We start from the raw sequence: 22,481 nt of genomic DNA on the forward strand, positions 1-22,481 counted from the left end.
CATGCAATGTAATGCCCCATTCATATGAGTTTTAGCGTCAACACTTGACAGAGGGTGTGTCTAAAGTTGGGGCTGACGCGATTTTCATAGCAGCGTTAGCCAATGAAATTAGTCAGCAATAGGCCACTGTCTGAGCTGGTGTATTTGCATACAGCGATCTGATTGGCTGACGCTTCCATCGATGCTTGAAAAGTTGAGCAAGTCCCAACTTTTGCAGAGTGCAACGCCTCTGAAGCGGCGCCGACAGATCCACAATGCAGTTTGGCAACGCCTGACGTTACCCATTTAAAGTGAATGGGAAGCGTTGAAGCTGACACCCCTTGTGAATGGGGCGCGCAACACCTCCACCCATAAGTTTTCAAATCAAATACTCACATTTATCTGTTTACTCTAGAGCACAATAATATCACGAAAGCTACGTCATGTTCAAAACCTTTACTGGATCTTCAAGGTCTGTTCTTCATCATCATCATCATCAGATTCTGATTAAAATTTCCTCATCCTGTGCAAAAAAGCAAGAGGATTATGGTCTGCATTAACACTGATTATATGACCACTGCCTCCAGTGTAAACTCTAGAATGCTGTAAAGATAACACCACCGCCTTTTCCTCAGTTGTACTTTTGAGCATTGGTGAATTTCCTAAAACACATACAGGATGATCTATGCCAGGGGTGTCAATTTCAATTCCTAGAGAGTTTTGCAGAGTTTAGATCACATTTACCTGCTGCTCAACTCTTATTGGTCCATCCTCGCTTCATCTCCTGAATTAACTTCATGCTTAATATTCACATTCATGTGCATTTGTGTTTTTGGCTGAGGAGGAGCTGAAAACAAGGAAAGATATTGAGAAGCAGCCCAATCATTCAAATAACAATGAAAGACTCATTTTTAACACAAAACAATTCCGGAGTCATTAAATCCTAATGTCAGTGTAATTCTACAGATACCACAGCATCTGAAGAATTCCTGTCCTCCAACAGCTCACAAAGCCACAGTTGGTCACCCACAGCATAATCTGACAGAGACTCACTGGCAGCACTGCTGGGATTGAAGAAGATTTTTATTTACTAAACCTATATGAAGACACATTTAATTGGGTGAGTGTAGGGCCCTATGAATCTGACATTATATATCTTTGAAAACAGGTGATAGGTTAAGGCAAAGGGGTCATAAAAGAGCATGAGAGAGGACTTGGGGATGCATTGAGAACCATCTGTGTCGGAAAGGCATGAAATGTATACAACACATGTTGAAACTGTCATGTATATTTGAAAAGACACATACTGTATGGGAGAGAAGAGTATAGTTTAGATGTTTGAAACATAGATACTAGTCATGATTACCAAATGTGAACTGTATGTGGAAAAACGATGATGATTATATTAGATCTGTACATTATCAGGGCCAACAAGAAGAGGGGTCTTTAAATAGGGGTCGTAAAGGAGTAGGAGCTGGGAGAGGCCTGTTTAACCAGTAAACAGCTGTGAAAACACAAAGGTGGGTGGAAGCAAGGATAAAGGGGATAGCAAATTTGAGGGACATTGGATTTGTCCTGGGGAGAGACTGAGATGGGACTGCTCCAGGCTGTCTCTGCTTTTTTGGGAAATATTCCAATAAAGTATATTCTTCTGATATTCATAACCCCAGTCTGAGCTTGATGCATTAAGAAAACAGCCAGAAACCACAACACTACAGGGTCTGTGACTCCAGCGGGCTGTCCCAGGACCCAGGCACTTTCCCTGGGCTTGCAGTTTGGGCTCCTGAGGGCCTCTTATTTACACCTACTGGGCCTCTGACCCCAGCAAGCTGCCCCAGGGGCCAGCCACACTCCCTGGGTTGCAGTTTGGGCTCCTGAGGGCTCCTTGCCTTCCACCTACAGGGCCTCTGACCCCAGCAAGCTGTCCCAGGGGCCAGCCACTCTCCCTAGGAGGCAGTTTGGGCTCTTGAAGGCCCCTTGCCGTCCAGCTACAAGGTCTGTGACCCTATTTGGCTGCCCCAGGATCCAGCCACTCTCCCTGGGCATGCAGTTTGGGCTCCTGAGGGCTCCGTGCCGTCCAGCTACAGGGTCTGTGACCCCAGCAGGCTGCCCCAGGGGCCAGGCACTCTCCCTGGGCTTGCAGTTTGGGCTCCAGAGGGCTCCTTGGCTTCCACCTACAGGGCCTCTGACCTCAGCAAGCTGCCCCAGGGGCCAGTCACTCTCCCTGGGAGGCAGTTAGGGCTCCTGAGAGCCCCTTGCCTTTCACCTAGAGGGCCTCTGACCCCAGCAAGCTGCCCCAGAGGCCAACCACTCTCCCTGGGTTGCAGTTTGGGCTCTTGAGGGCCCCTTGCTGTCCAGCTACAGGGTCTGTGAGCCCAGCGGGCTGCCCCTGGGGCCTGGCAATCTTCCTGGGCATGCAGTTTGGGCTCCTGAGGGCTCCTTGCCTTCCACCTACATGGCCTCTGACCCCAGCAAGCTGCCCCTGAGGCCAGCCACTGTCCTTGGGCTTGCAGTTTGGGCTATTGAGGGCCCCTTGCCCTCCAGCTACAGGGTCTGTGACCCCAGTGGGCTGCCCCAAGGGCCAGCCACTCTCCCTGAGAGGCAGTTTGGGCTCTTTAGAGCCCCTTGCCTTCCACCTAGAGGGCCTCTGACCCAGCAAGCTGCCCCAGGGGCCAACCACTCTCCCTGGGTTGCAGTTTGGACTCTTGAGGGCCCCTTGCCGTCCAGCTACAGGGTCTGTGACCCCAGCGGGCAGCCCCAGGGGCCAGGCTTTCTCCCTGGGCTTGCAGTTTGGGATCCTGTGGGCTCCTTGCTTTCCACCTACAGGGCCTCTGACCCCAGCATGCTGCCCAGGGGCCAGCCACTCTCCCTGGGTTGCAGTTTGGGCCTTTGAGGGCCCCTTGCCCTCCAGCTGAAGGGTCTGTGACCCCAAAAGGCTACCCCAAGGGCCAGCCACTCTCCCTGGGAGGCAGTTTGGGCTCTTTAGAGCCCCTTGCCTTCCACCTAGAGGGCCTCTGACCCCAGCAAGCTGCCCCAGGGGTCAACCACTCTCCCTGGGTTGCAGTTTGGGCTCTTGAGGGCCCCTTGCCCTCCAGCTGCAGGGTCTGTGACCCCAGCAGGCTGCCCCAAGGGGCCTGGCAATCTCCCTGGGCATGCAGTTTGGGCTCCTGAGGGCTCCTTGCCTTCCACCTACATGGCCTCTGACCCCAGCAAGCTGCCCCTGAGGCCAGCCACTGTCCTTGGGCTTGCAGTTTGGGCTATTGAGGGCCCCTTGCCCTCCAGCTACAGGGTCTGTGACCCCAGTGGGCTGCCCCAAGGGCCAGCCACTCTCCCTGGGAGGCAGTTTGGGCTCTTTAGAGCCCCTTGCCTTCCACCTAGAGGGCCTCTGACCCAGCAAGCTGCCCCAGGGGCCAACCACTCTCCCTGGGTTGCAGTTTGGACTCTTGAGGGCCCCTTGCCGTCCAGCTACAGGGTCTGTGACCCCAGCGGGCAGCCCCAGGGGCCAGGCTTTCTCCCTGGGCTTGCAGTTTGGGATCCTGTGGGCTCCTTGCTTTCCACCTACAGGGCCTCTGACCCCAGCATGCTGCCCAGGGGCCAGCCACTCTCCCTGGGTTGCAGTTTGGGCCTTTGAGGGCCCCTTGCCCTCCAGCTGAAGGGTCTGTGACCCCAACGGGCTACCCCAAGGGCCAGCCACTCTCCCTGGGAGGCAGTTTGGGCTCTTTAGAGCCCCTTGCCTTCCACCTAGAGGGCCTCTGACCCCAGCAAGCTGCCCCAGGGGCCAACCACTCTCCCTAGGGTTGCAGTTTGGGCTCCTGAGGGCCCCTTGCCCTCCAGCTGCAGGGTCTGTGACCCCAGCGGGCTGCCCCAAGGGCCAGCCACTCTCCCTGGGAGGCAGTTTGGGATCCTGTGGGCTCCTTGCTTTCCACCTACAGGGCCTCTGACCCCAGCATGCTGCCCAGGGGCCAGCCACTCTCCCTGGGTTGCAGTTTGGGCCTTTGAGGGCCCCTTGCCCTCCAGCTGAAGGGTCTGTGACCCCAACGGGCTACCCCAAGGGCCAGCCACTCTCCCTGGGAGGCAGTTTGGGCTCTTTAGAGCCCCTTTTCTTCCACCTAGAGGGCCTCTGACCCCAGCAAGCTGCCCCAGGGGCCAACCACTCTCCCTGGGTTGCAGTTTGGACTCTTGAGGGCCCCTTGCCGTCCAGCTACAGGGTCTGTGACCCCAGCGGGCAGCCACAGGGGCCAGGCTTTCTCCCTGGGCTTGCAGTTTGGGATCCTGTGGGCTCCTTGCTTTCCACCTACAGGGCCTCTGACCCCAGCATGCTGCCCAGGGGCCAGCCACTCTCCCTGGGTTGCAGTTTGGGCCTTTGAGGGCCCCTTGCCCTCCAGCTGAAGGGTCTGTGACCCCAACGGGCTACCCCAAGGGCCAGCCACTCTCCCTGGGAGGCAGTTTGGGCTCTTTAGAGCCCCTTGCCTTCCACCTAGAGGGCCTCTGACCCCAGCAAGCTGCCCCAGGGGCCAACCACTCTCCCTAAGTTGCAGTTTGGGCTCCTGAGGGCCCCTTGCCCTCCAGCTGCAGGGTCTGTGACCCCAGCGGGCTGCCCCAAGGGCCAGCCACTCTCCCTGGGAGGCAGTTTGGGATCCTGTGGGCTCCTTGCTTTCCACCTACAGGGCCTCTGACCCCAGCATGCTGCCCAGGGGCCAGCCACTGTCCCTGGGTTGCAGTTTGGGCCTTTGAGGGCCCCTTGCCCTCCAGCTGAAGGGTCTGTGACCCCAACGGGCTACCCCAAGGGCCAGCCACTCTCCCTGGGAGGCAGTTTGGGCTCTTTAGAGCCCCTTTCTTCCACCTAGAGGGCCTCTGACCCCAGCAAGCTGCCCAGGGGCCAACCACTCTCCCTGGGTTGCAGTTTGGACTCTTGAGGGCCCCTTGCCGTCCAGCTACAGGGTCTGTGACCCCAGCGGGCAGCCACAGGGGCCAGGCTTTCTCCCTGGGCTTGCAGTTTGGGATCCTGTGGGCTCCTTGCTTTCCACCTACAGGGCCTCTGACCCCAGCTTGCTGCCCAGGGGCCAGCCACTCTCCCTGGGTTGCAGTTTGGGCCTTTGAGGGCCCCTTGCCCTCCAGCTGAAGGGTCTGTGACCCCAACGGGCTACCCCAAGGGCTAGCCACTCTCCCTGGGAGGCAGTTTGGGCTCTTTAGAGCCCCTTGCCTTCCACCTAGAGGGCCTCTGACCCCAGCAAGCTGCCCCAGGGGCCAACCACTCTCCCTAAGTTGCAGTTTGGGCTCCTGAGGGCCCCTTGCCCTCCAGCTGCAGGGTCTGTGACCCCAGCGGGCTGCCCCAAGGGCCAGCCACTCTCCCTGGGAGGCAGTTTGGGATCCTGTGGGCTCCTTGCTTTCCACCTACAGGGCCTCTGACCCCAGCATGCTGCCCAGGGGCCAGCCACTCTCCCTGGGTTGCAGTTTGGGCCTTTGAGGGCCCCTTGCCCTCCAGCTGAAGGGTCTGTGACCCCAACGGGCTACCCCAAGGGCCAGCCACTCTCCCTGGGAGGCAGTTTGGGCTCTTTAGAGCCCCTTTTCTTCCACCTAGAGGGCCTCTGACCCCAGCAAGCTGCCCCAGGGGCCAACCACTCTCCCTGGGTTGCAGTTTGGACTCTTGAGGGCCCCTTGCCGTCCAGCTACAGGGTCTGTGACCCCAGCGGGCAGCCACAGGGGCCAGGCTTTCTCCCTGGGCTTGCAGTTTGGGATCCTGTGGGCTCCTTGCTTTCCACCTACAGGGCCTCTGACCCCAGCTTGCTGCCCAGGGGCCAGCCACTCTCCCTGGGTTGCAGTTTGGGCCTTTGAGGGCCCCTTGCCCTCCAGCTGAAGGGTCTGTGACCCCAACGGGCAACCCCAAGGGTCAGCCACTCTCCCTGGGAGGCAGTTTGGGCTCTTTAGAGCCCCTTGCCTTCCACCTAGAGGGCCTCTGACCCCAGCAAGCTGCCCCAGGGGCCAACCACTCTCCCTAAGTTGCAGTTTGGGCTCCTGAGGGCCCCTTGCCCTCCAGCTGCAGGGTCTGTGACCCCAGCGGGCTGCCCCAAGGGCCAGCCACTCTCCCTGGGAGGCAGTTTGGGATCCTGTGGGCTCCTTGCTTTCCACCTACAGGGCCTCTGACCCCAGCATGCTGCCCAGGGGCCAGCCACTCTCCCTGGGTTGCAGTTTGGGCCTTTGAGGGCCCCTTGCCCTCCAGCTGAAGGGTCTGTGACCCCAACGGGCTACCCCAAGGGCCAGCCACTCTCCCTGGGAGGCAGTTTGGGCTCTTTAGAGCCCCTTTTCTTCCACCTAGAGGGCCTCTGACCCCAGCAAGCTGCCCCAGGGGCCAACCACTCTCCCTGGGTTGCAGTTTGGACTCTTGAGGGCCCCTTGCCGTCCAGCTACAGGGTCTGTGACCCCAGCGGGCAGCCACAGGGGCCAGGCTTTCTCCCTGGGCTTGCAGTTTGGGATCCTGTGGGCTCCTTGCTTTCCACCTACAGGGCCTCTGACCCCAGCTTGCTGCCCAGGGGCCAGCCACTCTCCCTGGGTTGCAGTTTGGGCCTTTGAGGGCCCCTTGCCCTCCAGCTGAAGGGTCTGTGACCCCAACGGGCAACCCCAAGGGTCAGCCACTCTCCCTGGGAGGCAGTTTGGGCTCTTTAGAGCCCCTTGCCTTCCACCTAGAGGGCCTCTGACCCAGCAAGCTGCCCTAGGGGCCAACCACTCTCCCTGGGCATGCAGTTTGGGCTCCTGAGGGCTCCGTGCCGTCCAGCTACAGGGTCTGTGACCCCAGCAGGCTGCCCCAGGGGCCAGGCACTCTCCCTGGGAGGCAGTTTGGGGCTCCTGAGGGCTCCTTGCCTTCCACCTACATGGCCTCTGACCCCAGCAAGCTGCCCCTGAGGCCAGCCACTGTCCTTGGGCTTGCAGTTTGGGCTATTGAGGGCCCCTTGCCCTCCAGCTACAGGGTCTGTGACCCCAGTGGGCTGCCCCAAGGGCCAGCCACTCTCCCTGGGCTTGCAGTTTGGGATCCTGTGGGCTCCTTGCCTTCCACCTACAGGGCCTCTGACCCCAGCATGCTGCCCAGGGGCCAGCCTCTCTCCCTGGGTTGCAGTTTGGGCCTTGAGGGCCCCTTGCCCTCCAGCTGAAGGGTCTGTGACCCCAAAAGGCTACCCCAAGGGCCAGCCACTCTCCCTGGGAGGCAGTTTGGGCTCCTGAGGGCTCCTTGCCTTCCACCTACATGCCCTCTGACCCCAGCAAGCTGCCCCTGAGGCCAGCCACTGTCCTTGGGCTTGCAGTTTGGGCTATTGAGGGCCCCTTGCCCTCCAGCTACAGGGTCTGTGACCCCAGTGGGCTGCCCCAAGGGCCAGCCACTCTCCCTGGGAGGCAGTGTGGGCTCTTTAGAGCCCCTTGCCTTCCACCTAGAGGGCCTCTAACCCAGCAAGCTGCCCCAGGGGCCAACCACTCTCCCTGGGTTGCAGTTTGGACTCTTGAGGGCCCCTTGCCGTCCAGCTACAGGGTCTGTGACCCCAGCGGGCAGCCCCAGGGGCCAGGCTTTCTCCCTGGGCTTGCAGTTTGGGATCCTGTGGGCTCCTTGCTTTCCACCTACAGGGCCTCTGACCCCAGCATGCTGCCCAGGGGCCAGCCACTCTCCCTGGGTTGCAGTTTGGGCCTTTGAGGGCCCCTTGCCCTCCAGCTGAAGGGTCTGTGACCCCAACGGGCTACCCCAAGGGCCAGCCACTCTCCCTGGGAGGCAGTTTGGGCTCTTTAGAGCCCCTTGCCTTCCACCTAGAGGGCCTCTGACCCCAGCAAGCTGCCCCAGGGGCCAACCACTCTCCCTGGGTTGCAGTTTGGGCTCTTGAGGGCCCCTTGCCGTCCAGCTACAGGGTCTGTGACCCCAGCGGGCAGCCCCAGGGGCCAGGCTTTCTCCCTGGGCTTGCAGTTTGGGATCCTGTGGGCTCCTTGCTTTCCACCTACAGGGCCTCTGACCCCAGCATGCTGCCCAGGGGCCAGCCACTCTCCCTGGGTTGCAGTTTGGGCCTTTGAGGGCCCCTTGCCCTCCAGCTGAAGGGTCTGTGACCCCAACGGGCTACCCCAAGGGCCAGCCACTCTCCCTGGGAGGCAGTTGGGCTCTTTAGAGCCCCTTTTCTTCCACCTAGAGGGCCTCTGACCCCAGCAAGCTGCCCCAGGGGCCAACCACTCTCCCTGGGTTGCAGTTTGGGACTCTTGAGGGCCCCTTGCCGTCCAGCTACAGGGTCTGTGACCCCAGCGGGCTGCCCCAGGGGCCAGGCACTCTCCCTGGGCTTGCAGTTTGGGCTCCTGAGGGCTCCTTGCTTCTCCACCTCAAGGCTCTCACAGGGGCCAGCCACTCTCTCTTGGCTTGCAGTTTGGGCTCTTGAGGGGCCCTTTTCCCTTCAGCTGCAGAGTCTCTGACCCCAGCGGGTTTGCCCCAGGGGTTAGCCGTTTTCCCTGGGCTTGCAGTTTTGGCTCTTGAGGGCCCCATGCCCTCCAGCTCCAGGGTCTTTAACACCAGAGGACAAGCCCAGGGGCCAGACACTCTTCCTTTGCCTGCAGTCTGCGATCATGAGAGCCCCTTGCCTTGCAGCTCCAGGGTCTCTGACCCCGGCGTGTTGCCACAGGGGCCAGCCACTCTCCCTGGGCTTGCAGTGTGGGCTCTTGAGTGCCCCTTGCCTTCCACCTGCAAGTTCTCTGACTCCAGCAAGCTGTCCCTGGGGCCAGCCACTCTCCCTAGGTTTGGAGTCTGGGCTCTTGTGTGCCCCTTGCCCTCGACCTCAATGCTCTCTGGCCCAACAAGCTGCCCCAAAGGCCAGCCAGTCCCCCTGGGTTGCAGTTTGGGCTCTTGAGGGCCCCTTGCCCTCCAGCTGCAGGGTCTCTGAACCCAGCATGTTGCCCCAGGGGTCAGCCACTCTCCCTGGGCTTGCAGTGTGGGCTCTAAATGGCCCCTAGCAACCAAGCGCTCCCTGGGGCCACAGACTATCCCTAGGCTTGCAGTCCAGCTCTTGAGTGCCCCTTGCCCTCCACTTCGAGGCTCTGGCCCAGGGAGCTGTCCCTGGGGCCAGCCACTCTCCCCAGGCATGCAGTTTGGAATCTTGAGTGCTTCTTGCCCTCCACCTCAAGGTTCTCTGGCCCAGCGAGCTGCACAAGGGGCCAGCCACCCTCCCTGGGCTTGCAGTTTGGGCTCTTGAGGGCCCCTTGCCCTCCAGCTCCAGGGTCTCTGACCCCAGCAGGCTGCCCCAGGGGCCAGCCACTCTCCCTGGGCTTGGAGTTTGGGCTCTTGAGGGCCCCGTGCCTCCAGCTCCAGGGTCTCTGACCCAGCGGGCTGCCCCAGGGGTCAGCCACTCCGCCTGGGCTTGCAATCTGGGCTCCTGAGCAAGCTGTCCCTGGGGTCAGAGAGTCTCCCTGGGCTAGCACTATGGGTTCTTGAATGCCCCTTGCCCTTCACATCAAGGCTCTTTAGCCCAGCGAGCTGTCCTTGGCGCCAGCCACTCTCCCTAGGCTTTCAGTCTGGTATCTTGAGTGCCCCTTGCCCTCCACCTCAATGCTCTCTGACCCAGCGAGCTGCCACAGTGGCCAGCCACTCTCCCTCGGTTGCTGGTTTTAAAATACTATGGATGTGGAAGGCAAGGGGGCCTTCTAGAGCCTAGACTGCAAGCCCAGGGAGAGTGGCAGGCCCCAGGGGCAGCCCGCTGGGGACTGAGACCCTGGAGGTGGAGGGCAAGAAGGCCCTAGAGAGTAGAATGAAACCCCAGGGAGATTGGATGCCCCCCTGGACAGCTCGCTGGGGTCAGACAGCCTGGAGATGGAGGGTAAGGGAGCCCTAAAAAGCCCAGACTGCAAGCAAAGTCTGCATGGGTGCACTCTATAGCCCAGACTGCAAGCCCAGGGAGAGTGGCTGGTTCCTGGGGCAGCACATTGAGGTCAGAGACCCTGGAAGTGGAGGGCAAGGGGGCACTCAGGAGCCCAGACTGCAAGCCCAGGGAGAATGGTTGGCCCCCAGAACAGCTCGCTGGGGTCAGAGAACGTGGAGATAGAGGGCAAGGTGGCCCTAAGGAGCCCAGACTGCAAGCCAGCCTTCCCGGCACACAAATGTGGTCAGAGACCCTGGATGTGGTTGGCTAGGGGGCCCTCAGGAGCCCAGACTGCAAGCCCAGGGACAGTGTGTGGCCCCAAGGACAGCTCGGAGGAGTCAGACACCATAGAGGAGGAGGGCAAGGTGCCTCAAGAGCCCAGACTGTAAGCTCAGACTGCAAGTGGGCACTCTAGTTCCCAGACTGTAAGCCCAGGGAGTGTGGCTTCCCCAGGGAGTGTGCCTTCCAAACGTTCCCCAGGCAGTCCTTTGGGATCAAATGCCGCTGGGGTTAAATACCATGGATGTGAATAGCAAGGGGGCCTTCAAGAGCCTAGACTGCAAGCCCTGGGAAAGTAGCAGGCCCCAGGGACAGCACGCTGGGGACTGAGACACTGCAGGTGGAGGGCAAGGAGGCCCTCTAGAGTGTAGAATGCAAGCCCAGGGAGATTGGATGCACCCCTGGACAGCTCGCTGGGGTCAGACAGCCTGGAGGTGGAGGGTAAGGGAGCCCTAAAGAGCCCAGACTGCAAGTAAAGTCTGCATGGGTGCCATCTACAGCCCAGACTGCAAGCCCAGGGAGAGTGGCTGGCCCCTGGGGCAGCACGCTGAGGTCAGAGGCCCTGGAGGTAGAGGGCAAGAGGCCCTCAAGAGCTAAGACAACAAGCCCAGACAGCAAGGGAGCACTCTGGAAAAAAGACTGCAAGCCCTGGCAGTGTAGCTGGCCATGGAGGTGAAGGGCAAGGGGGTCTTCTGGAGCCTAGACTGCAAGCCCGGGGAGAGTGACAAACGTCATCCTCCTGCTCTTCATCCAGTGACAAACATTAACCTCCTGCTGTTCATTCAGTAAAAATTATCATTCTTCTGCTCTTCGACCAGTGACAAACATCATCCTCCTGCTCTTCATCCACTGACAAACATAATCTTCCTGCTCTTCATCCAGTGACGAACATCATCCTCCTGCTCTTCAACCAGTGACAAACACCATCCTCCTGCTCTTTATCCAGTAACAAACATCATCATCCTGCTCCTTATCCAGTGACAAACATCATGCTCCTGCTGTTCAGCCAGTGACAAACATCATAATCCTGCTCTGCATCCAATCATAAATATCAGCCTCCTGCTCTTCATTCAGTGACAGTCATGAGCCTCCTGTTCTCCATTTAGTTTCAATTGTCAGTCTCCAGCCCTTCATTCATTGACAACCACCATCCTCCTGCTATTCATCTAGTGACGAACATCATCATCCTGTTTTGCATCCAGTGACAAATATCATCCTGCTGCTCTTCATTGTGACAAACATCATCCTCCTGCTCTTCATCCAGTGACAAGCATCATCATCCTGCTCTTCATCCAGTGACAAACACCATCTTTCTGCTCTTCATTATGACAAACAACATCCTCCTGCTCTACACCGTAACACAAATATCACCATCCTGCTTTTCATCCACTGACAAACACACCCCCCTGCTCTTCATCTTAACACAAACATCAGCCTCCTGCTTTTCATCCAGTTACAAACATCAGCCTCCTGCTCTTCTTCCAGTGACAAACATCAGCCTCCTGCTCTTCATCCAGTGACAAACTGTAATATTCTATGAGGCAGTAGAATATGGAGGCAGATGGATGTAATTTGAGACTGTTTATTTGACAGATGCGGCACACAAAATACATGAGGTGGATCCAGCTAGGACAACAACACACTGCTCTGTCGAACTCTCAGTGGAAGGCTTCTTATGACATGTTATTGCTAGTTCACTACATCCCCTTCCCCCTGATAACAATAGTCCCTTAACAACTTAATCAAATATACTAACAACACTATGATTTTTTTTTATTTTATTTTTTTTTTACACAGTCTAAGCTAGGGACTTCGGGTAGACTGCCTCCATCCCAGTGAGTTCCAGGACGCATTCTTGCCCTGTGGCTGGGGAACTCACCACTACTCTAAGTATAGTCTTTTAAGTAACTGGGCAACTTCTTTGTCCTCGCAGACCTTCTGAGTTCCGTCTGCTCCTCTGCCTTCACAGTCCCTGACACAGTAACCTCGGGTGTCATTCCACTTGACTGCTGTCCAACACTGTTCCCTGATGGTACAGGGTCTACTGATTCAGGCAATGGCCCCTCCTCCAACTCTTGCAAGGAAGTATCCAACCCCACAGCTGTTTCAGCCGGAGATGCCACCTGTCTGGTCCTCACCTGATCAATGTGCCGATGCACTACCTGGCCATTACCAAGTGCGATGGTATACGACAAGGGTCCCGTCCTTTTCTGCACTGTTCCTGGAATCTAGGTAGGTCCTAAACTGAAGTTCTTGGTATACACATTTTCACCAACACTCACATGTCTCTCTTTTGCATGCAGATCATGATACCACTTCTGCTTCAATTGCTTGTTTTGCACTTGACTTTTAAAGTCAGGATGAACAAGATCCAGGGTAGACCTCAGTTTGCGTCCACACAACAGCTCTGCAGGTGAGTTTCCCGTAGTCGACTGTGGTGTAATTCGATAACTGAACAACACTCTGGCTAGCCTGGCCTCAATGGAATCTCCTGTGCTCTTTTTCATCAGACTCTTGAACGTTTGCACAGCTCGTTCAGCCAAACCATAAGAAGCTGCATGGTATGGTGCCGTGGTTATGTGCTTGATGCCATTACGACTCATGAATTCCTGAAATTCCTTACTCGTGAAACAACTGCAATTGTCCGACACCACTATTTCCGGTAACCCATGCTGGCTAAAACTTTGTCTCAGGCACTGGATGGTAACAGCAGATGTAGAATTATTCAAAGGAAACGCCTCTATCCATTTAGAGTACGCATCCACCAGAATCAGGAACATTTTTCCTTGCCACGGACCAGCATAATCAATATGGATCCTTCTCCATGGCAGCTGTGGAATTTCCCAAGGGTGTAAGGGTGCACAAGGAGGGGTGTTCCTGCTCTCCTGACATCTGGTACATGCTTTTACCAGACCTTCCATAGCAGCATCCATCTGGGGCCACCATACATAGTTCCGTGCCAACCCTTTCATTCTGGTTATGCTTGGATGGCCACTATGTAACTGTCTGAGTATGGCTGCCCGGCCTTGGGGTGGAATTACTACGCGGGCACCCCACAATACACATCCTCCCTGGACACTCAGTTCATCCTGTTTTTTATGGTATACTCCAAAAGCTGGATCCTCCACTGTCTTGGGCCATCCTCTAAGCACGTACTCCCTTACTCCAGCCAACACAGGATCTTTAACAGTCCATTTTTCCACCTGCTCTGCTTTAACCAATGAAACATCATTCTCGTCCAACAGTAGCACTCTCTCCTCCTCTGCTGGGGTTTCCACTCCTTTTTCCGACAGTGGCAACCGGCTCAGCCCATCAGCATTTTGATGCTCACGCCCTGCTCGATACACAATAGTGTACTCATACCCCCCTAAAGTCACAGCCCATCTTTGAATACGTGGAGAAGCCATCTATGGCACTTCTCTGAGCTCATTAAACAGTGCTATCAGGGGCTTGTGATCAGTCACAATGGTAAAGGGTCTGCCATACACATATGTGTGGAATTTCTTTACCCCGAACAGGACGGCCAAACCCTCCTTATCCAATTGCGAGTAATTCTTTTCTGCTGCATTTAACGTCCGTGATACAAATCCTATTGGTCTGTCAGTCCCGTCTTCCATCCTGTGAGACAAAACAGCCCCTACCCCATATGGCGAAGCATCGCACGCCAAGATAAGAGGTTTGGTAGGATCGTAGTGCACTAGTAAAGCAGATGACTGGAGAAGCTCTTTTGACTTCACAAAATATTCTTCCTGCTCAGAGCCCCATGTCCATTTTGTTTCCTTCTTCAACAACCTGTGCAAGGGTGCCAACACTGTGGACAGACTGGGCAGAAACTTATGATAATAGTTTAACAAGCCTAGATAAGCCTTTAGTTCACTCACTGTCTGTGGAATGGGGGCTTCCTGTATCGCTTGCACCTTTTCTGCGACTGGCTGCACGCCTGCAGCACTGATGCGGTGGCCCAGGAATACCACTTCCTCTCCCAGGAACTCACATTTGCTCCTTTTTAGTCTCAATCCACTCGATTGTAGTCTCCTCAGAACCTCCTACAGATTCCTCAGATGCTCTTCATCATTAGCTCCTGTGACTAATATGTCATCCAAATACACCACAACGTGCTTCAAGTTTTGGAGAATTCCCTCCATGGTGCGTTGGAAAATGGCTGGACTTGATGCCACCCCAAAAGGTAGTCTACAGTATGTGTACAGTCCCTTGTGTGTGTTAACAGTAACATATTTCTTTGCACTTTCATCCAGCATAATTTGCTGATACGCATGGCTCATGTCCAGTTTGGAAAATTTCTGACCTCCAGCTAACTGAGTGAACAAATCTTCCACTTTTGGAATGGGATATTGTTCCACACTGGATGCTCTATTTACTGTGAGTTTATAATCTCCACAAATTCGAATAGAGCCATCTGGTTTCCTCACCGGCACGATAGGAGCTGCCCACTCCGCAAACTGCACTGGTTCAATAATTTTCTCCTCAACCAGTCTCTGGAGCTCAGCCTCCACCAAGGGCTTGACTGCAAAAGGAATACGTCTGGGCTTAAAGAATCGTGGTTGGGCCTCAGGGTTGACATGAATTTTAGCTGTGGTGCCTTTGAGCTGCCCCAGCTCTTCTTTAAACACCTCTGCTTGTCTATCTAACACATCTGCTATCTTCCATGTGGGCACTGCTGTTACTTGATTTACCAGCTGTGGCAACAGCCCAAAGTCTTTCAGCCAGCTTCGTCCCAACAAGTTAGGCCCCTCTCCATCTACCACGACCATTGTCATTTCTTTTTTTACATTTTGAATTTCCACCGTTACTGTAGCTTGACCCAGCACTTCCATCCTTTCCCCTGTATAGGTCTTTAGTTTCATACTGCAGGGTCTCCATTCTGGCATGTCTGCTTTCTTGCACAACTAAGAATATTGCCCTCAGCTGATAATTGTCACACCACAACCCGTGTCGACTTCAAAGTCCACTTCCATGCCATTTACACTCACTTTCTGTGTTATAGGGCCCACTTTTGGCTGGACTTGGGATACACTGTATATTGTGTTAATATCACTGGTGTCCTCCCTCTCGTTACTTTCCTCCTCTCTAACGAGATAAGTCCTCCTACCTTTCTCTTTTTTCTCTCCTTTTTGTCCTTTGAATGGAGTGTTTTGCCCCCCCCCAGCAGCTTGTTTTGCCCTGCATGCGCGTTTTATGTGTCCCCGCTTTCCACATTGATGGCAGAGCTCATTCAAAAACTTGCATTCCTCTGGTGCATGTTGTCCTTTGCATCTGTAACACACCGTGTCTTTTTGTCGACCCTTCTTCTCAAATGTGTACACTCTATGCACTGCTGCCGGTCCTTTAAATAACTTCATGGTTTGTGCTGTGTCCTCCATTAACAATCCTTGCAAATCTCTCACATTCTTGTTTGCAGACTCCATTGCCTGGCAGATTGTCAGTGCCTTTTCAAAAGTTAACTCCACTTCCGATAGCAGCCTTCTCTGCATTCGGTCGTCGTTCACTCCACAGACGAGTCTGTCTCGCAGCATTTGTGGAAGTGTAGCCCCGTACTCACAGTGCTGTGCTAACTTTTTCAGTTCTGCCACAAAATCAGCAACAGTCTCATCATCTTTCCGTGTACGAGAGTTAAACTTAAATCTTTGCACTTGCATCTCACTTGGCTTAGGATTGTAATGAGTCTTTAGCACAGTCACCAGCTCCTCATAGGTTTTGTCTCCTGGCTTTTCAGGGCAGATCAAACTTCTTAATAAACTATATGTCGATGCCCCAACACCACTTAACAGCACCGCTTTCTTTTTCTCAGCACTGTCAATTCCATTGGCTTGGAAAAAATATTCGAGCATTTCGATATATTCATCCCATAACTGCGATGCATTATCAAAAGGACTCACCGTCCCCACCAGTGAAGTCATTTTGTCTTGATAATCGCCGATATACTCTGCCAGTGATGTCGAGCGATCTGTTTACTCCAGCCTTTCTTAGCAATCACTCAATTATGTCCTCTGACACGCCACTCCTTAAATCCTCGTCGCCAATTATGTAATATTCTGTGAGGCAGTAGAATATGGAGGCAGATGGATGTAATTTGAGGCTGTTTATTTGACAGATGCGGCACACAAAATACATGAGGTGGATCCGGCTAGGACAACAACACACTGCTCTGTCGAACTCTCAGTGGAAGGCTTCTTATTAGCTAAGGACCCCCTCTAGCGGTCACTCTACCTCATGACATGTTATTGCTAGTTCACTACACAAACATCAGCCTCCTTGTCTTCATCCAGTTATAAACATCATCTTCCTGCTCTTCATCCAGTGACAAACATCAGCCTCCTTCTCTTCATCCAGTTATAAACATCATCTTCCTGCTCTTCATCCAGTGACAAACATCATCCTCCTGCCTTTTCATCCAGTGACAAACATCTGCCTTCTGCTCTTCATCCAGTGACAAACATCAGCCTCCTGCTCTTCATCCAGTGACAAACATCTGCCTTCTGATCTTCATCCTAACACAAACATCAGCATCCTCATCATCCTCCTGCTGTACATTCTAACACAAACATCATCATCCTGCTCTTCATCCAGTGATAAACAACGTCCTCCTACTTTTCATCCAGAGACAAAAATTAGCCTCCTGCTCTACATCCAAAGACAAACATCATCCTCCTGCTCTTCATCCAGTGACAAACATCAATCTCCTGCTCTTTATCCTAACACAAACATCAGACTCTTGCTCTTCATCTGGTGACAAACATTAGCATCCTCCTCTTCACCCAGTGACAAACATCATCATACTGTTCTTCATTCAGTTACAAACATCAGCCTCCAGCTCTTCATCCAGTGACAACCACCATCCTCCTGCTCTTCATCCAGTGACAAATATCAGCCTCCTGATCTTCATCCACTGACAAACAACATCCTCCTGCTCTTCATCCTAACACAAACATCAGCCACTTGCTCTTCGTCCACTGACAAACGTCAGCCTCCTGCTCTTCCTCCAGTGACAAACATCATCCTCCTGCTCTGCATCCAAACACAAATATCATATGTCATAAATATGTATGCAGACAATGGAATAATGTGGCAAAGAGGAAGGAATATTGCATTTAATAGAGATAATTCAAGAAGCCATATATATAGTAAAGAAATGGTCATTAGATTGGGGTTTCAAATTTTCAACATCAAAAACATTTTATCAAATTTTTACAAAGAAGAAAATAACAGGAAATAAACAATGTACATTATATGGATCATGTTTAAAAAAAGTAGAAAATTTTAAGTATCTAGGATTATGGTTAAATAAAAAGTTAATCTGGAAGAATCATATAAATTATATATTAAAGAAATGTGCAAAGATATTAAATTTAACGAGAGCAGTATCAGGACAAGACTGGGGTGCTGTCATGAATACCAGCGAACTCTAACCACCAGAGGTCGCTTGTAAACCCTCACTTTTACATGATCTACATCTTATGAACTACATATTCAGTCATGCCACACACACACACCTGCTCCAAGTCTCCACTGATTGGACTCCCACAGCTGATGCTGCTTCTGGACTGAGTTCCACACTACTTAAGCAGCACACGCAGTCATTCACATGGCCGAGTCTTGTTTACCTGTAAAGTGACAATTCAACACGGTTTCCTTAGTCTTGTTTCTCTGTGTTTTGACTCTTGCCAAGTTTGTCTGTTTGTCCATGTTCACTGCCTGCCTTCCGACCTCTCGCCTGTTATAGTGACTATGATTCTGGATTTGCCTTTTTTCATCTGTTTGCACCTGTGTTGTCCCTTGCTTGCCTGACTACCGAATAAACCTGCACTTAACCTGCATCCTAATGTTATCTCTGTCATCCATGTGTTACAGGTGCTGATAAACAGTCGTTAAAAGGAATTTATGATGAATTTATGCAATCTAGCATCGACTATAGATGCATTGTATATGAATCAGCATCATGAACATTGTTAAAGAAACTAATGCGTTAGGAATTATTTTAGGGGCAGTGAGATCAACACCTATAGCTGCTCTTCAAATAGAAACATCAGAAACACAGCTAAGAAGACAAAAATTGGCTATGGCTTATTGGATAAATCTACAGGGACAAAGTGAGAATCATCCTGTAAGAAATATTTAGAGTGATTGCTGGGAAATTATAAATACACAAGGGAAGGGCTTTGCCTGGAAAATAAAAGAATGGGTAAATGAGAATGGTCTTGATGTATTATAATTTGCATCGATAAATATAATGTCACCAATTCCAACCAAAAGTAGATTTAAAATTACATGAAAACAAAAGGGAGAAGAAAGAAGCTGTTAACATAATCACGTATGTCAAGAACTACATTAATAATGCATTTTACTCATTTATTCAAATGTATACAGACGGTTCAAAGAGTATGGAATCAGGAAGGACAGGAGTAGCATTCTATGTTCCAAAGCTTGAAGTGAGGAACAAAATGAACCAATTATACACATCTCACTAAGCTTAATCTTAGAAGCTTGTAATAGGAAATGGCAGAAAGTTAGGGAGTCCAGTAACACAGGTAGACATTATTATAATATCCAAAAAAAAAAACAATAAAGAAAAGCAAAATAACACTAATCTTAGTCAAAGAGAATAATATATTTTAACATTTTTAAGAATAGGACATACAGACTTAAATCAAACATTATACATAAGGGGAATGGGGAAACATGAGACAGGTTTATGTAACACATGTTTATCAGAGGAGACAGTGGAGCATGTTTTAAAAAGGTGCAAAGCATATAAAAATGAAAGAAGAAATCTTGCATAGCTTAGGATACCAGGATTTCACAATAAAAGGTTTATTAAAAGATGGTTTAGATTCAGGAAGACAAATAAAGGCAGTTGTAAGATTCATTAAGAACAGTGGATTATACAATAGAATTTAGGAAACCAGTTCAATCTCTTCACACTCCATCACAGTAGGTGGCGATATGTACCTCGAAAGTTCGAAGGTTCGCAACTTGCCATGTTAACTGCCACCTGCTGGACTGGACTGTGAAACAGGAGTCTGAGATGGTGGGACACATGAAAAATATTTTAAAATCTTTTTAAAGTTTTGACTTCAGCTTTAGCTTGTTTAGCTAAATTGGTGACCTCTTCATTGCCTTTCACTCCTACATGTGCAGATTAATAGCAAACCCAAACCTTTATTATGTATTCTGAGAATCATCTGATTTATTTCATTTAATTAAGCAGATAAACTAACTGATGCTATTACTACATTCCTGTCTGTGTTCTTCTGTCCATTGTAAACCTAATACTACAGACCAGAGTTAAGTGTATACTGCCACCTTCTGTACTGGAAAGAGTAAAATCAGGGCTTCATGGAGCTATCTTCTTCTTTTTTGGAGTTTAACAGAATCTGGCATCCATAAGTTGCATTAGTCATCTGCTGTTTTCACTTAATTTTTCTTTCAGTTGTTATATGCGCTCATCTTTTAACCTTACTGCATCATAAATAAAATCAAACATGATTTATTCAACCCACTCTAATGCTATCAATGTAGTGTATATTTCACCTGCATACACACAAATAATCAGATTTTCTTTTATTAATTTCCCCTTGATATATGAAGATGTATATTGCTGATGCCGTTGCCTCTGTTTTTAAATCCTTTGATACATCTGTAAAAAAAAAAAAAACAGTTATGTAATGGAGGTCATGTTGGATGGTTTTCTGCATGACCCCTTAAAGTTGCTGTAAGTTTTTGACTCTTCTACAACACAGAAATACCATAATATGTTATGGTATATTTATGTAATGGATACGTCATCAAGATGGCACAGAGCATGGCCGCCATGTTGCGAGCTCCCAGCTAACTTTGTTGTGTTTTACTTGTACTTTTGTCATTTTTCGTGCTGGATGTACACACTCTTATTGCCTAAGACAGACACACACTTCGGGAAATTGGCTCCCACGTTGCACATCGAAGACCGGACTTTGAGTTCTTTAACGATGCTTAGTTTACAAACACAGCAACAGAGCCCTTTGTCTGGGTCACACAACCGAATCGACAACGGAAATGCAGCTGGAATAGAGGAAGGAGAGCCGGCATCCTCGTCAGACTAAGAGCAGTGGTATTCGACCTCCGCTCCCAACCATTCTGCTGGCTAACGTTCAGTCACTGGACAACAAACTTTGCAAGCTACGGGCGCGCATTTCCTTCCAACGGGAAACAAGAAACTGCTGCATTATCTGCCTTACAGAAACCTGGTTATCTGCGGAGGTACCAGACACAGCTGCTGAACTTTCAGGGTTCTCCGTGCACCGCGTGGATAGAACGAAAGAACTGACAGGGAAAAGCAAAGGAGGAGGTGTGTGTTTCTTTATTACCAACACATGGTGTGATGAGAGAAACATACACCCAGTTAGATCATTTTGTTCTCCTGATCTGGAATACCTTATGCTTCGGTGTCAACCATACTGGCTACCAAGGGAGTTCACAGCAGTTATAATTACGGCTGTATACATCCTTCCTCAAGCCAACACAGAGCAGGGGCTCAGAGAACTGTATGGGTGCATAAGCGAGCAGGAAACCGCACACACGGAGGCAGCGCTTATTGTTACAGGTGACTTTAACAACACCAATCTCAGGAAAATCGCTCCAAAATACTTTTAACTTATCACCTCAAACACGCGTGGTGATCATATTTTGGACCACTGCTACTCTCCGTTCAAGGATGCCTACAAAGCCCTCCCCCGCCCACCGTTTGGCAAATCAGATCACTCTTCTGTTCCGCTCTTGCAGAAACTGAAATGGGAACCACCCACCCTCAGGACATTACAGAGCTGGTCAGACCAATCATATTCCATACTTCAAGACTGTTTTGATCACGTGGACTGGGAGATGTTCCGGGCAACTTCTGATGACGACATCGAAGTGTACTCAGACACAGTTATGTGCTTCATCAGAAAATGTGTAGAAGACGTGATGCCAACAAAAACTGTCCGTATCTACCCCAACCAAAAACCATGGATAAATGGCGAAGTTCGAACGACCCCATCAGTGCGAGCTTCCGCCCTAAATCCAGGCTGAGGAACAAAAACAAGCAAATTACAACCTCTGGAAAACCATCAAAGCAGCAAAACGTCAATACAGAGACAAGGTAGAGGGTCAATTTAACACCAATAATGCAAGGAGCATGTGGCAGGGACTTAATTACATCACTGACCTTTAAAGTAACAAACCCGCCACTGTAAACATTGCTGCATCTCTCCCTGTCGAGCTCAACTCGTTCTACACCCGCTTTGAAGCCCAGGACAGTGCGCACACACTGCGCGCTCCCATGGCCGATACAGAAACCGCCAGCACACTCTCTGTTTCTGTAGCGGACGTAACGAGATCTTTCCGTTCGCATGAACATCCGAAAAGCGACGGGCCCAGATGGCATCCCTGGACGTATACCTAAAGCATGCGCACACCAGCTAGCAGGGGTTTTCACGGACATCTTTAACCTCTTGCTCTCTCGGTTTGTGGTTCCCACATGCTTTAAGACAGCTACTATTGTGCCTGTACCTAAATCAGCTAAAACCACATGCTTGAATGACTGGCGTCCGGTTGCACTGACACCCATCTTCAGCAAGTGCTTTGAGAAGCTGATTAAAAAGCACATCTGCTCTGTACTACCCGCTCACACTGACCCTCTGCAATTTGCATACAGGAAATAACTGCTCTACTGATGATGCAATTGCTTTCACCTTGCACACTGCTCTGTATAACCTGGAAAACAAACACACATATGTGAGAATGCTGTTTGTGGACTTCAGCTCAGCATTCAACACCATAATGCCTGCCAAGCTGGTGGTGAAGCTCCAGGCTCTGGGTCTACACAGCTCTCTGTGCAACTGGATCCTGGACTTCTTGTGAAGCAGATGCCAGGTGGTCAGAATGAACAACATTACTTCATCCACACAGATCCTTAACATTGGTGCTCCACAGGGCTGTGTTCTCAGCCCACTCTTGTACTCCCTGTACACATATGACTGTACAGCCAAACACAGCTCCAACGTTATTGTTAAATTTGCTGATGACACAACGGTGGTGAGCCTAATCACCAATAATGATGAGACGGCTTACAGAGAGGAGGTGCACACTCTGACGCAGTGGTGTCAGGAAAACCACCTCTCACTCAACATCAGCAAAACCAAGGAGCTGGTGGTGGTTTTCAGGAGAGAGAAGAGAGAACACACTCCCATCACCATCAACAGGACACCAGTGGAGAGTGTCAGCACTATTAAGTTTCTTGGAGTCCACATTGCTGAGGATTTGACATGGACTGCTCACATAGACACAGTGCAGAGGAAGGCACAACAACGCCTCTTCTTC

The 22,481-nt window shown here is 51.6% G+C and overlaps 1 pseudogene; it reads right to left on the reverse strand.

Moving 5' to 3' along the window:
• Positions 1-12,352: 12,352 nt before the first annotated feature.
• On the reverse strand, positions 12,353-15,973 carry LOC130223509 (uncharacterized protein K02A2.6-like; annotated as a pseudogene).
• Between the last annotated feature and the right edge of the window lie 6,508 nt (positions 15,974-22,481).

Source organism: Danio aesculapii, chromosome 4, assembly GCF_903798145.1.
Source record: "Danio aesculapii chromosome 4, fDanAes4.1, whole genome shotgun sequence".
In the NCBI taxonomy this organism is placed as follows: domain Eukaryota; kingdom Metazoa; phylum Chordata; class Actinopteri; order Cypriniformes; family Danionidae; genus Danio; species Danio aesculapii.